This window comes from Eurypyga helias, unplaced genomic scaffold (assembly GCF_000690775.1).
Source record: "Eurypyga helias isolate BGI_N326 unplaced genomic scaffold, ASM69077v1 scaffold3372, whole genome shotgun sequence".
In the NCBI taxonomy this organism is placed as follows: domain Eukaryota; kingdom Metazoa; phylum Chordata; class Aves; order Eurypygiformes; family Eurypygidae; genus Eurypyga; species Eurypyga helias.
In genome coordinates this window covers 129,835-144,256 of record NW_010237671.1, presented here as the reverse complement: position 1 = coordinate 144,256, position 14,422 = coordinate 129,835, and the positions used below count along the sequence as shown (strand labels likewise).

Sequence of the window (14,422 nt, the reverse complement as noted above, 5' to 3'; positions counted from 1 at the left end):
ATGAGGCTCCAGTCCTGCTTGCAAGCTTAAGTGTATTAATGTTAAAAAAAAAATAACCTACTGTGTGGATATAAATCCTCTGCAGAGAAGTATCAAAACTGTGATGAGAGTAACCACTTCAGGAGATGTTAGTAGAATTTGATCCAAGATATGTGTTTTTGCTTTGAAGCGGTAGCTGTCCTTTAGTTCAGATGGTATTTGTGAATCACTGCCTCAAAAAAGGGGTCTTTTGGCACACGCTTTAGGCTGATGACAGGCAAAATGAAGTAGATTCTGTCTCAGAAATCTCCAAAAATAATCTTAGGTTTGACATAACACACCATGTCGTGAAGTGATATAAGCCACATAAGCATAAAGAAGGCTTTAAATTTAAAGAAGAATAATCCTATTTTCAGATAGGATACTTTCCATCAATTTGGATAACAAATACCTGATGCAGAATATAGGCAGTAGGCTGTTGACACTGACATCCCTTAAAACCTGCAATTCCTGGTATTTAGTGACTGTGGTAGCGCGCTTCCTACTTCTGCTTTCTGATAGTGTCTCAGACTATCCACAAACACAGCTCTAGTGTGCACACATACACTGAAGATTTGTATCTGGAAATAAAGATCTGATTTTTTACTGTCCTTAACCCCTCAGCACCAGCGATCTAGAGTTCCCGATGCTAAAGTGATGCAAAATGCATTAATGCTTAGCACTGGGAAATCCCAACTCCTGGCGCCAAGAGGTTCATAAATATAGTAATGAAACCTCTTGACTCAAAGTGAGCACTATTTAGCAGAACAAGCATGAACAGCCTTTAGGAGATTTTGCAGCTGTATTTGTTCCACTGTGTCAGAGCTGAACCTCCATGATAGTAGTTTCAAAAACTGTGCATGGCGAAAAAACAGAGTAGAAGGAAGTCGGCAGCCAAACATTTAAAAAAAAAAAGAAAATAATCCATGGAATGGCAAAGTAAATACACTGCTGTATCACATACCAGAAAAATAGGCATCAAGAATCCCCAAGTATGAATTCAGTGACAGACATCAAGGTCTTTGGGAAGTGTCCACCAAGCTTTATTTTGCACATGTTCCTGAACAACTGAGTACTTTGTGTGATAATTTACTAGCAAATCACTATCAATAAATCAGAATCATGTAAGCAGTCATGTTTATTATATCCTTGTTGCTTAATATTCATGATAGTAATTTATTTTTATAGTACGTTTTCACTGTTATCTCCTCCATTGCTGTAACTTTGACTCAAGCAAGCTGCAAAAGTAGAAGGTCAGGTAACCCTTTGAAGGCTGTAAAAGTTCATTCACTTGGAATTTGCTTGGTTAGGATTTTGGGTTTTTTAAATGTTTTAGTGGCTCCTTAAAATATTTATGCTATAATTCCTAACCTAGCATTATTTATTTAACAAATATCACTGCAAAATGAGAGTTGCAAAGCAGTATACGGATACTAACTCTATAAATAAAGAATCCAGAATTTCTAAACTGCACAATTAAAAATGGTCATGAAATCTGGTGTTAAGCTCTATATTTTCACTGAAACACATACTTCTCTTTGAGAAAAATTAAGTATATACTTCTTTAACACTCCCTGATATTTTGCAATGGCAAGAATTAAATTAAAATTAAGGGTTTGTTTGTTTGTTTCTAACTTTAAAAACAGAAAAAAATTTGATCCTTGATTCACCAAGGTGTTTTGCTGTGTTTTCTCAGTTTAACTGGAAGGAAATGAAATTCCCACTTCATGCCACTTTCCACTTCAAGAGAAACACAAGTTATAATCTAAGTAGAAGTCAGGACCAAACACGTGGGAGTTGTTAACCAGGTCAGAAATGATAGAAACAGGAGTTTTTATCCAGAGGACATGCAGAGTAAAAACAACTACATCTTCTACGTGTCACTCCTACTGAAACACCCTTTGTGACTCCTCAGTAATCCAAGGCCTAATCTTTAACAGTGCATTTTACCAGAGTTTAACCGATTTAACTAAGTAAACCCTGATCTTCTTTCCATGTCCTGTTTAGTAGAAAACAGGATTTTAACTATACCAGTTGAGATACAAGGATCCTTTCTCTTGGTGTAGTCATAAAGCATGATTAGGTTTAACGAGAAACAGCACAAATTCAAGGATGATGTAGATGTCAAGATCTTCTGTGACTGTAAATCAGAAATCATTAATTTACTTTGGATTGTTTAATTCTTTTATGTGCTGCTTCTGCTCTGTTTTCACCTCAGACTGAGTTTGTGTGGTGGAAGAAGCATTCAATACGTAAAACTTTTGATTAAGGACAGTCTATAACTATACAATAGACTTACTGCTATGTCCCCTTGTCTTTCATTTAAGGATGAGCTTTTCATGAAGCTGTATTGGTTACTTCATGTAATCAATTGTTTCTCATCTAAGAACATATTTTTCATTAGACAGGAGGTGGAGGCCACAAAAAAAATATTGCTGATCAGATGAACAAAGTACAGACCTACCTCATCACAAAGATAACATCTACATAAGCTTCAGGTTTATTTATGGCAAACAAAAAATATGACTAGGCTTCAAGAAATGAAGAAGATAAGCAGACATGAAAGACATTTTTATTCTAAGTGTAAACTATCATTAAATGTATTTAGATTTACACCCTATAATTATTATGATTGTAGCAATTAATCAATCAACTGATTAACATATAGGGTCAGCAGGACACAGTGATCTTATCATGAAGCTTGAATTAATTAATTATTCTTTACTCTACATTATTATTTTCTACTTGTGTATGTTTTCTCAAAGTGTCCCTATTCACGAAATATATCTCTTTTTTTTTCATTGAGTCAAGAATGAGAAGTTACTGATGTACATTTAGTAATTTGCCATCAGAATTTCAAATTAATTACAAGATTTTTAAAGCATTGCATAATTTTTAACTACTTGTTATATTCTAATTAGCCAGGTTCAATTAAATTGTTTTCAATGTAGCAACTTAAGAGCTCTCATCTCTTCAAGTAGAGTCAAATTCAGCGGGTGTATATTGTTGCAGTGATATCATTCTGTGTTCATTATACCACAAGTCAGCGACGCCTTTATGCGTAGTGTATTTGTTTACTGTCTGTGGCAGTGTCAGGGTTTTCCAGTTCCACAAATGATCCTACTGTCAGGAGGTCTTTCTGAAATACAGCTACATTTTAATTTGTTTTATGCAAAAGCATTAACTCCAATATCCTCTTTGTTGTGGTGAACATTCCCTCTGTCTCCTTGCAGTAGAATTTGGGTCACTCTGAAGTTACTAACAAAACTGTTGCTGGCTCCAGAGGAGACACCATCTTATCCTTCATGTTTGCTTCCTTCAGGTGTTAGTAGTTCATTGCCATTCCTCTGTCATAGTTTAACGAAGCACCTTTTCTTCTCACCATGTATATATCGCTGCTTGTAACACTTTATTCAAGGATGGTTTTTTTTAGTTAGTTTTAGAGTTTTTGGGTTGTGTGAGTATTCTGACAATTTTCAGTGTCTTTCCCATAATAATGGGCTCCAGAACTGACATGGATCCATCAGTAAAGGCGAGGTGACCTTGCTTCCCTCCCCACCATAAACAGGGATGCCACTGTAAATATCATGTCAGACTTTACTGCCCTGCATGCCCTGTTGCGCCATCGTTTTGTCTGATGCCGTCCTGGTTATCAGTCCCATGTTTGTTTGACATTCCGGGATCTTGAGAACTTGGGTTAGGGATTTTAATTATTTTTTTCTTTCTCTGTCTTATGTTTGCTTATCTTTTTCTTTTGTTCCACAGTTGCTAGTTTAAAACAAGCCTAGTAAGCCCTGATGGTGTTGAAGAAAGGCATAAGTACTCTGTCAGATAGCACCTAATTCGGTGGCTTGTCCCAAAAAACATTCAGATGGTCTGTGCCTGTAACCCATTTCTCTTCCATTATGGCCTCTGAGCTGCACTTTGCTCGTGCTTTGATGAATAAGGATATTCGATAGACTTTACAGGCATCTCTCTCTCCTTATGAGCTGCCACGAAATGGCCAGTGAGGATGTGGGCACAGTGGCCAGGGCTGTTTTAGACACTCAGGTTGTCACTGTGGATGCAAAAGCAGTCATTCCCTTATCCTGTATTATAACCATCAGTCCCATAGATGTCTTAGATGCCCTAAACCATCTTTTCCTTTTGCTTCTTTCTTTTCCTGTTACTGCAGGACTCCCCAGCACTGTAATCGTCCTTGTTTCTCATATTGGCAGCTCCATCAAGGTAGCCCAGATGTACATCAAGTCTAGGTTTAAAGGAAATGCCATAGCCATCCAAACACCCCGCTTTCAGGCATGAGACGGGCAGGCATCTCATTTTATACCTCTCATGAAGCAGCAGTGGCCTTAGGGAAAGCCATTCCACAGTGCCTATCCCACCTCTCGTGTCCTGTCCTGCTGCGTCCTTCCTCCTCCTCCTCTGCCTTCTGCCATACCCGGATGCAAACATACAATGCAGTTCTCTTCTCCATGCGTGCTTTTTTGCCCCCCTGTTTTTCAGTCTTTAACAGCCTCCCGCAGTGAGGCCATGTCCTGATTCAGGCTGTTGGTCTCTACATTATCTATATTGGCTCTATATTATCTATATAATCAAAAATAAAAGAGATGCTAAAATTCCAGCTGCTGGCTCTCTCGCTGAACTCTTGGAGAAGTTCATATTCTAGCCTCTGGTGGGTTTTTTTTGAATGGTAGTGTAGGAGATAGCAGTAATAGTAGTAGGTTTGGGGCCCCTAAATAGAAAGGGTAGGAGAAGCAGTTATCATCAAGCATTTGCTTTGAAATGTAAACTTAGCAAAGACTTCCCTGATGAAGTATACATATGGAACTACAAAATGCCACTTTTTATCCATTTGTTTTCCTGACCATAACCACGTTTTCACACTGTCAGCATTTTCATTAGAAGCTCTTTTTGTCAGAGGTTTATAACGAGAATGTAAAGATTTGCTATGGGCTAAATCTCAATCCAAGAGCAAATGTTTATACCAATTCTGAAAACAATCAGCTTGCCCATTTGTAGTTATGCATGTGTTCATCATCTGTTACTGCTTGTCCAATGCTCTGCAACTTCTGGAAGGAAAAAGAGACATCTGGAGGAAAAAAAAGCTATCCTGCATATAGCGTACTGTATGTTCTCTTGAGCTATTGAATAAGGTACTACATAAATGCAGGCTTTTCAGTTGACACATATTTTTTTGCTAAAGCTTGTAAAATTTTCTGTGGAGAATATTTTAACGGATGGTCTAGACTGGTTTCTTTTTGTGCATTACTTACATGGAAGTTGTGCTAAAAATTCCGTGGAAACTATTCACCTAATGAACTGAGCCACTTTTATGATGCCAGGCACGATGAATTCTTTGAAAATGTTTTAGCTTATCTTCTGGACCCGAGGGTTAACAGACTTTTCCTGTCTGTCACTTCCACTGTGTATCAGTTATTAAGTCCCTTGATGTTCTTGGGCTGAGTTAACTTTAAGGGGTGATTTAGTTTTTATCCTTCTCTGGTTATGTTGGTTTGAACAAAAAGGTACAGACTCATAGTGTGGGCATGTACAGTGACATGAAGATAAATTTGCACACAAATTAAACAGTTAGGACCTGCCTCACAAAGTTAATTTGTGTCTGTAACTCATACCTGTCCCCCAACATGCCTCCAATATAAAGTTTATCTGGATAAACCTCAGAAACCGATAAAGATTAGGCAGGTGCTAATTCGAATGTTGCCTCAATTTTAATACAGAAGGTGACTCGGGTTGGTTGTAGAGCATATCGGGAAGCTTTGCAGTACTTAATATTTATGTACAATACTCAGTGTTACGAGTATTTACTTTATAATAGTATTAAAGTGACATTTATAGCTCAAGTCTCTATGGATGAGGATGGCAAGGAATGAGCGCTTTCCTTGCTGGAATGCAATGGGTGGATTGAGGTGTCAGTGCTACGGCGTCCTGCAGAAGAGGACATGAGCACCTAAGCCTGGAAGAGAGGCAGAGGCTGGGAAGGAAGCTGAGAGAGAGATGATTACATCTCCAGCAGAATCTGAGAGAGGATTTGCTTCGTGGTTTCTCTGCTGGTGGTGTCTCTGTGTGTGTATTTACAGTCTTAGGTCAGTCCAGGCTGCTGGCTGCACTCACGGTGAAGCTGTTGAACCTCTCTCAGTGCATTGCCCGGGGTCCCTGAGCACCTCGCTGAGGGTTGAGTGTCCCATCGTGGTTGCCGTGTAACGCAACAATTAAGCACTGTAACACTCACCAAACACTAAATAGTGTAAAACCCGTTTTGGTCTATTCAACTAAAGGAAAAATAAAATCCTTTTGAGCCTTACCCCTACCCCAGGCTCCCTCAAACAGAAAACCCCACTGCAGAGCCACGCTGCAAGTGGCTTTTCCCACGGCTGCCCACCGGTGGGGTTGCCTGTTCCCTTTTTTTCCCCTCCTGCCATGCCACGGCAGAGCCCAGCTGTGCCGGCAGCCCTCGACGCCTGCGCCGGCCAGCACAGCTGGGGCTGCTGCACCGCTGCCAGCGCAGGCGACACCGCGAAGCTTACCCAGTAAACCCCAGGAAAAATAAAAATTTGCGACCCTCAATAGAGTTTCTTGGTAGTCCCTAGTAAAAATAAGTTGAGTCGCCCCATCCTAGCTACGGGTACATCTCCAGACGCAGCAGGGTGTTGCACCAGAGTGGCCACATTTGTTTCTAAACAGCTATAGTTAAAGCCCTTTGAAAAGCATGTATAGACCAGCCTGTAAAGCCATCAGGGAATTTATTTTTTCCTTTAGCAAATAATTCATGAACAGTTATAACTCGTTGACAAATCATTGTGCAAACACTGAAAAGAGTTTTTCAGGATGGTCATGAGCACACATCTGGTATGAATGTTCCCAGAAATACTTCTCCATGCTGGCATGCACAGCTCTTTTGTCTTTGGGAGATTTGGAGGGAATAAAAATGCTCACCTGAATATTTGTGAACATGCCGGCACATCAGCAGATCTCCCTCGCAAAAAAAGAAAGAAAAAAATATCACAATATTCTTTCTCCTTTGGCTTTATTCATCCAGCTCTGCTTTCATCCAGGAAGATTTAAGAACCTAATTAATTATGAGATAATTAACTAAGCTTTGCAAAGTCACTCTGAGAGTGCTAGCATTAGTATAAATATTTCACAGCGAGTAAACTGAGGCACGCAGATTAACTTGTGTAAATTAGGTACCAAAGCAAGCAGTGACAGCAGCAGCCCACATAGACCTTTTCCTTTCTATTCCCCCACTCTACAAATACCTTTGCTATACTTTCACGCTCTTTCCTAGCCTCATGGCTACCTAGTAAGGGTTAAAACACGATTTAAAATCCTATATGAAATCTGTGCAAATATGTGTTCTGCATAAATCTGGGCCACAAAATTAATATACTTGTATACATTTTCCCCATCTGCTATATTGCTGACACATCCAGCTTGTGACCCAGAACATTTTAGGGAAGAAAGGGCCATCTCTATGTTTAGTGCAATAGTTCAAGTGGAGTTATAGTCATACTGGTACACTCAGGCTTCTCCACTAAACATAGAAAACAGCTTGAGGTACTTAGGAAATTTTCTTCAAAAATGCCAAACTGCTGGGTCTTGATGGGGGAAGGAGTAGTGGTATTTTATTTAGGTTCATTTATTCTTATGTATATATATGAGGAATGAAATAGCATATTTAGTGAAGAAATAAGTTTCCCTTTGTACTCTTTCATTCATGTCAGCTATTATATATGTGTGTCTGTGTGTACACAACGCATATAAATTTTCCATTTAAGAAGAAAAAAATACTTCCAGATAAGGCTAAGGCCCTCTCAAATCTCCAAATAGTGTAGGAGTAATTTTAGGCAGCTCTTTTCTGGTTTGTGACTGCAGACTCCCTTACCCCAACTGTGTGCCTGTACTATATTTTCCTGTATCATGAGGTAAATGTCGTGTTCACTTGAAGACAATGTGCTGGAGAAATAACATAGGAATGCTTTTTCCAGAGGCTCAGAGGCTTTCCTGAGACCTGTATGGTGGGTGAGGCGACTGTGTAGCCTGTCCGGGGTGAGGTGCTGTACTGCATTCTCCTGGTGCACCCACTTGCGACTGCTGCAAATGCGGAGTGTGTTTTCCAGGAGGTTGGTTAGCTTTCGTTGGAGGAATATTGGCCGTTTTAATTTTTAAATTCATTCACCGTAACAGAATTTTTTGGGGTTTTTCTCATTGCTTGGCCATAGATGCCCAGTATGCTGTGCAATTATAATTTCCTGGAATTCCCTCTTCTTAATTAAAAAAAAAGAGTGTTTTTGTGGGTTTTTTATGGTTTTTATTAACATTCTACTGGATGTTTGTGCCTAATTAGGTATTCTTAGCTATTGTGGCACGTCTATCTTGTGAGTTTATGGACTAAAAGCTGAGGTCTCGCTTTGCCGGCTCCAAGTCATGACTTCAGAAGAATCAGTGTGGCAGCTTTAAGCCACCAAAGGACTCCTCTACGCATGGGGATTCTCCTGTGGCTTTAAGGTCATTTTTTATTTGTAGAGCCATGTAGTTTTACTGTGACTTCTGGGAACAGGCAAAAGATCAGAAAATCCATGTACGCGTCCTATTTCTTGATCAGTTTGTGCACCGTGAGCTATGTGTATGCTCCTTGTCATAAACAATAATGCATCTATTGCATATAGGATGCTGTTCATTATATACCACTCCTTCCTTTGTAAATACATTTACTGTACTGGTGATGAATTTGAGGTGGAAATCACAGGGTCAGCTGTATCACATGGAGAAATAACATGGATGCTTACCTGACTAAATCCTTTTTTGTTATTGCTGGTGGTGGTGCAATAAGAAGTTGGCATAATTAGGGAACCAGGTAGCAGCGTGGAGGTGGAAATGAGGGGCTGTATTGGAAAAAATTATTAGATACTGTAACGAAGAAGAATTAATCAATGGATACACAAATAATATTTTTTGTATTCAACTACCATTGGGTCTGGAGTTCTGGAAGTATAGGCAGAGGTAGATTTCCATAATATCACAGTTAGACAGCACGAATTGACTTTTTTTTTCAGAATAGACTTGCTTAGGCATATAGATATTCTCGTATTTTCTACAACAGCCTGGTCTTAAGCTCTGTCTTAAGTCAACTAGAAACTGAAACACTTCAAAAAAATGTTATAGAAGTTACATGTAATCTGCGATGTTGGGGTTTTTTTTAATTTTATTTTTTGTTAATGAATGAACAAATAACACTAGCAGTTTAGTTGGGTGGGTAGCGGGGTTGGATTACGCTTCTTATTTTTAAGCTGTCCATGGAGCTTTCCTGTTCAGCATGTCAGATTACCAAAATTACCCTGTGAAGTGCACCGTGCAGTGGCACGATCAGGTGAGCCCCTGTATTTCAGTTCACCGCAGCCAGTTACTCAGTCATTTCTATTGATACAGCAATACTGTCTTCCACCAGACAGAGACCTCAATATTTGTCTTCTCTACACATTAGGCCTTCCCACAGAGAGGCAATGCATCACATATTTATTTGACTTCTTTGGTTTTGGCTGGTGACTCACGCTGACTGCATGATAGTGCTTTTGCAGGCAGCAGGAGAATTATTTTATCATTTTACGTAGGAACTCCCATGTCCAGTAAATTGCAAAAGGAATAAGATTCTTCACCTTACTCATACGCCAGATAACAGATTTATTGCTACAGAATAAATCTTTCACTTGTGATTTTTTTTTTTTTTTTAATACTGTGGAGCATGAAACATATTTGCGGGAAAGAGAAAGACTGACAAGCAAAGGGGAAAGTGAGACAAGGAAGATGGGGGACAATGGGAATTGGGAGGATTAGGGAGAGATTTGTGCAAAGACAACTAAGAGATTTGGGTGCAAATAAGTGATTTGCCCACTTCTGCGTTCTGAGACTTGCATGATGCTTTTGTACATGAATCCTAGGTGTATTTTTAAAGAGCTCTTTGCTAAGCAACACAGGCAACAGGTCTGAAAGAGTCCCTCTCACAGAGGACAGTGTCCTGCCCCACATAGTCCAGGAGGTGATTTATTACCACTCGTCACCAGGTCTTCATGATGAATGACCATATCTAACTTCATTTCCAATAGACGCAGTCCTGGACAGGAGATAACTTATAAGTACACACCAAAACATTTAGAGGGAAACTTCCCAGACGTACTGTCAGGCTCTAGGGAGGTCCCACAGCTCACCATCATTACTGTTTTTCCCATTGATGCTAATTAGTGCATTTCTTTTCATCTGAGTTGGAGACCTCTGGGTTGCCAGTCCCTTTGATTGACAGGGAGCCTTTATAGACATATATGGGGTCCATGCTGTCCTTAAATCTCCACTGCAGATGTCCACAACTTTGAAATTGGTGGATGCCATATTGTGGAAATAGTATTTGCCCTTTCTTTTTCTCAGTCTGCTGTGCCTTAGTCTAGTTACAGTAAGATGCTGTAAACTGAAATGAGGTAGTTCTATATAGAGCTCAGTTGCTGTTATCTCACCTGTGCTGAAATCAACCAAGGATGGTTTTTCCACCTTTTCATACTTTTACCACAGCCTAGAGAAAGGTCAGCTCAGCTCTGCTCCATGCGTTTTTTCCTTTGGTTCAATCCTATTTCCAGCTGTCCAAACTATATCCCCCTGAAAATGCAAAGGCATAAGACAAGGGAAACTATCCCTATTTTGGGGATAGTTGCTTTTATTTGCCTTAGAAGGAGGAGCATACAGAGCAGCTGCCTCACTGCTCCTAGGCATGACTTGAGGTATTCCTCCATCATTTTTTCGTCACTTGTCATATATTCACTGTGAAGATGAAGGAGGCAACAGGCATTTATACAGTTACTTCATCTTTTCTCTTGTCCCTTTTGCATGTCTCTTCCTCACCCACTGTTTGCAGAGCCGATGCCACAGAAATAGAGACACACCGTAACTGGGATTGCACTTCTTTGTTCCAAGGAGAAGAACGGAACGAGCATCTCCAATGAGGACACAATGCAACTTTTGCTGTGCTCTCATTTATAGCATGCATGGTGCAAAAGCGGGTTAGATAAGCATGCAGTGATGTGACCCCTGTGTTTCTGTTTGTCCTTTACACTTGCAGTTTGTAGTCAGAAAAGAGTGAAGACGATACACCAAAAACAAAGGAAGAAAGCCAGGTGCACAAGTTCGTATGCCATCTCAAAGAGGAAGCGAGCTGAAATTGCAGCCAACTGGGAAATTTAGGTGCACAAACTTAAAACTAATAGTAAACTATCCACATACAATTTTTTGGCAAAGCCAAGACCCCCTCCATTTGTCCAGAGTCGTATAGTGTGTGAATGGCTTTGCACGGGAAATGATTCTGAACTTTGCAAATAGCTTTTATTATAGCTCCTCTGTGACACTGCTAGAAAACAGATTAGATCATAGCTCATTTCTCTTTTATTATTCTGACAGTGATTTCATTTGTTCAGAACTTCCATTTTGCCTTTAATATCTCATATGCAGTCACATTTTGGGAGCTTTAGGATGTGTTGGTTCTGCCTTCAGTGCTACATGTCTCTCACCTTAGCCAACTCATTACAGAAAAGCATCCTCCCTAAATAACAAATATTAACAAACATGTATGAACTTCAGATGGTACAATTCCCAATTCCTTTCCTGGGTTATAAGACTGCCAGGGAAGGATCAAATAAGCAGCCTGTCTTTATTTGTAAAATAAGGCATGCTAGTGTGGGAAAAGTCCTTTGTTTTATACCTATAAGGGGGAAAATATATTAAACCCTGACCATGCAAAGAATAGAGCTGAGATTCCTCAGATAGAAGTGCAAAAATAAAAGCATTTGATAGCCCAAAACAAGCACTTCAGCCAGCTATTCTCTTCCGTGATACATTACACGTCTGCCCTTCAAAGTCAACCGCATCAGAGCATTTGTACCACACTGCTAATGCTCTCTCAAAATGAACGTGGCTGGCCCTGACTGAGTCCATTTTAAGACTTGTTTGTTTGTTTGTTTTCAAAAACATAAAGTCACTGTCCCATGGTTCTTTTCCTCCCACCTATATGATGCTGCCAGGGAGGCCTGACCTGGGATTAGATCCTTCCCACTGGTCTCCAAACATTACAGCAACCCTTTTGTACCCTCGGTCATTGGGATTGCCTGGAACAGACTTCAGCCTGCTCTAAAGTTATGTTGGGCAACCGTCCAGCAGAAAGCTGTTCGTTAGAACAGCCTAAAGGTCATTTTTGCACATATAACATCTTTCTAACCTAGTCTATGGACAGTAATTAATGATTTAAGCCTAAAAAAAAAACCAGATAAAACTGAGTGCAGTATAAAATAAATACTGACAAAACAAAACAAAATAACCCCACACCAACATTGTGCAGGTCTATCTAGGATCGTTACAGTTAACTAATTTTTGGAAGTAGTATCAAAGCAATAAAAGCTCTATAATTTTATTTTATACACGTTCAACTGTGACATTATGACACGCTTTTTTTTCTCGTCTTACGTCTGGATCCTTTACCTACAAAAGCCAGCTGAGGATTTGTAGTTTTGGGTTTGGTTTTGGTTTTTTTTTTTTTTCTTTGGATCACAGAAAGATTTATTTCTGTGACTGCAGATATTTTAAAGTATATTTTAAATGTTTTCTATTATTCTCTCCTTCTGCTCTCCACACATGTTAAAATCCGTTCATAGCAAGGGTCTGCAAAAGGAGCTGGAAAACGGCTATGTCCTTTTTCCAGGGCTTGTTTTCTTTGTCAGCCTGCAAGTACATTGCGTTTGTGTGTGTGTGTGTTTGTGTGTGTGTGTGTACGTGCACAGGCTTAGTCCTCAGGTGGAACTGTGGTTCCTGTGCTTTCGTTCTCGAAGCTGTTATTCTGGAAGGGAATGGAGGCAGCTGTGTTTACAGCTCAAGTCTTGGCATACATTTACCAGAATCTATTATTCATATCGTTCAGTATCAGGGAGAGATCTCAGGCCACCTGTCTATCTGACAAATTCACCCTTTTGTGAGCTTTCTGTTCATAGCAAATTATGTTCACATTGATGAATTGAGTTTTTATGAGCATTGCTAACTAACATTCTCACAGAAGGCCAGGGGCAATAGACTGCAAGTGTTTCTGGTCCACAAGTAAATGTTAAAAAGAAAAAACTGCCAGTATTTAAAGACAATTTACCATGGAGGGATAGTTAAAATATTTGGCAAAGCCTTGATATTTATAAATTCAAGAATGTCCATAAATTATTACAAATAGTATGCTTATAACAAATAAAAAAATAATAATAATTCTGTACTACCCCCTGTGGTTGTGGATGGCTCTTTAGTATTCCGTGTATTAACAGGTAGCCAGTGATTAAAGCTTTTAACAAATCCTTACTGGGGCTTAACACAAGATAGGAACCATTTAGTTTTGCAAAGGGGATCTTCCCTTGAAAATCGTGCAGTAAAACCAGTGCAACAAAGATATGTAAGCACACAAAATGATGATGTACCTGGTCTTTTCAGCATGGCGCTGGTTCATATCCAAGATGAGCCACCAGCCATGGGAGCAGCTGTACTCTGTAGATGGAAAAATCTGTAGTTATAGATCAAATTATTTCCGTAGCAAGAGATTTTGTCAAGATGTGCTGGGAAAAAGTTCCTTATGCACACCCAAATTCCTCATGCCCCCTTATCCAACCCTTTGGTAGTGGAAGACCACGTTAGGAATGGAGCATGACCCACCTTTGAGAGAAAAAGCCTAGTGAGCTAGATTGCAAGCCTGCAGATACAGTCTCTAAATAAATAAATATCAGCTCAGCTACATCACGTAAATATATTTACTAAAGCATGATGTATCTAGTGTCATTTAATACTCCTCAGAACACCTGAGACACTGCACAAAGTGTTCCAGAAGCTTCTCATGTCTTGGCGCGGTTGGAGGGTAGCGTGGATACAACAGGGTAACACTCGGTTGTGGTTAGCTGCCAGTATCTAAGTGACTGAATCCCACCACAGCTTCCATAAGGATGCTCTTAGGAACCCACAAAAAGGGGATGGCAATAAGCGACATTTCAGTGAGAGACCTGACATTAATAATCTTATCGGAAGATCAAATTTCCAAAGGGGAAATATAAAATGAAAGGAAAAAAAGAAAAGCTTTTCAAAGGAAAAATTATGATTAAGAGTCCTTCCTTAAGACACAGAGGAGAAAAACAGGCTGGACCAAGGAAGTCGCCTGGCCACAGGCGGTGGACCACCTTCACCCGGTCCCGCCGGGATGCGGCGCAGCATCCCTTCACGCCCGTGGCGGTGCTGCCTCTCGCCCGCTCCGCTCCTCTAGCTGAAAGCGTGGCAGCCCTGCCTGTTGTTTTGATAGGTGCGAATGGAGCGGCTGCCCCTCACGAGCTATATC

At 40.0% G+C, this 14,422-nt stretch overlaps 1 protein-coding gene across 1 annotated transcript in view; it reads left to right on the top strand.

Moving 5' to 3' along the window:
• The window catches only part of LOC104506545 (rho GTPase-activating protein 15-like), a 170,591-nt gene that overhangs the window by 120,285 nt on the left and 35,884 nt on the right, over nucleotides 1-14,422 (top strand).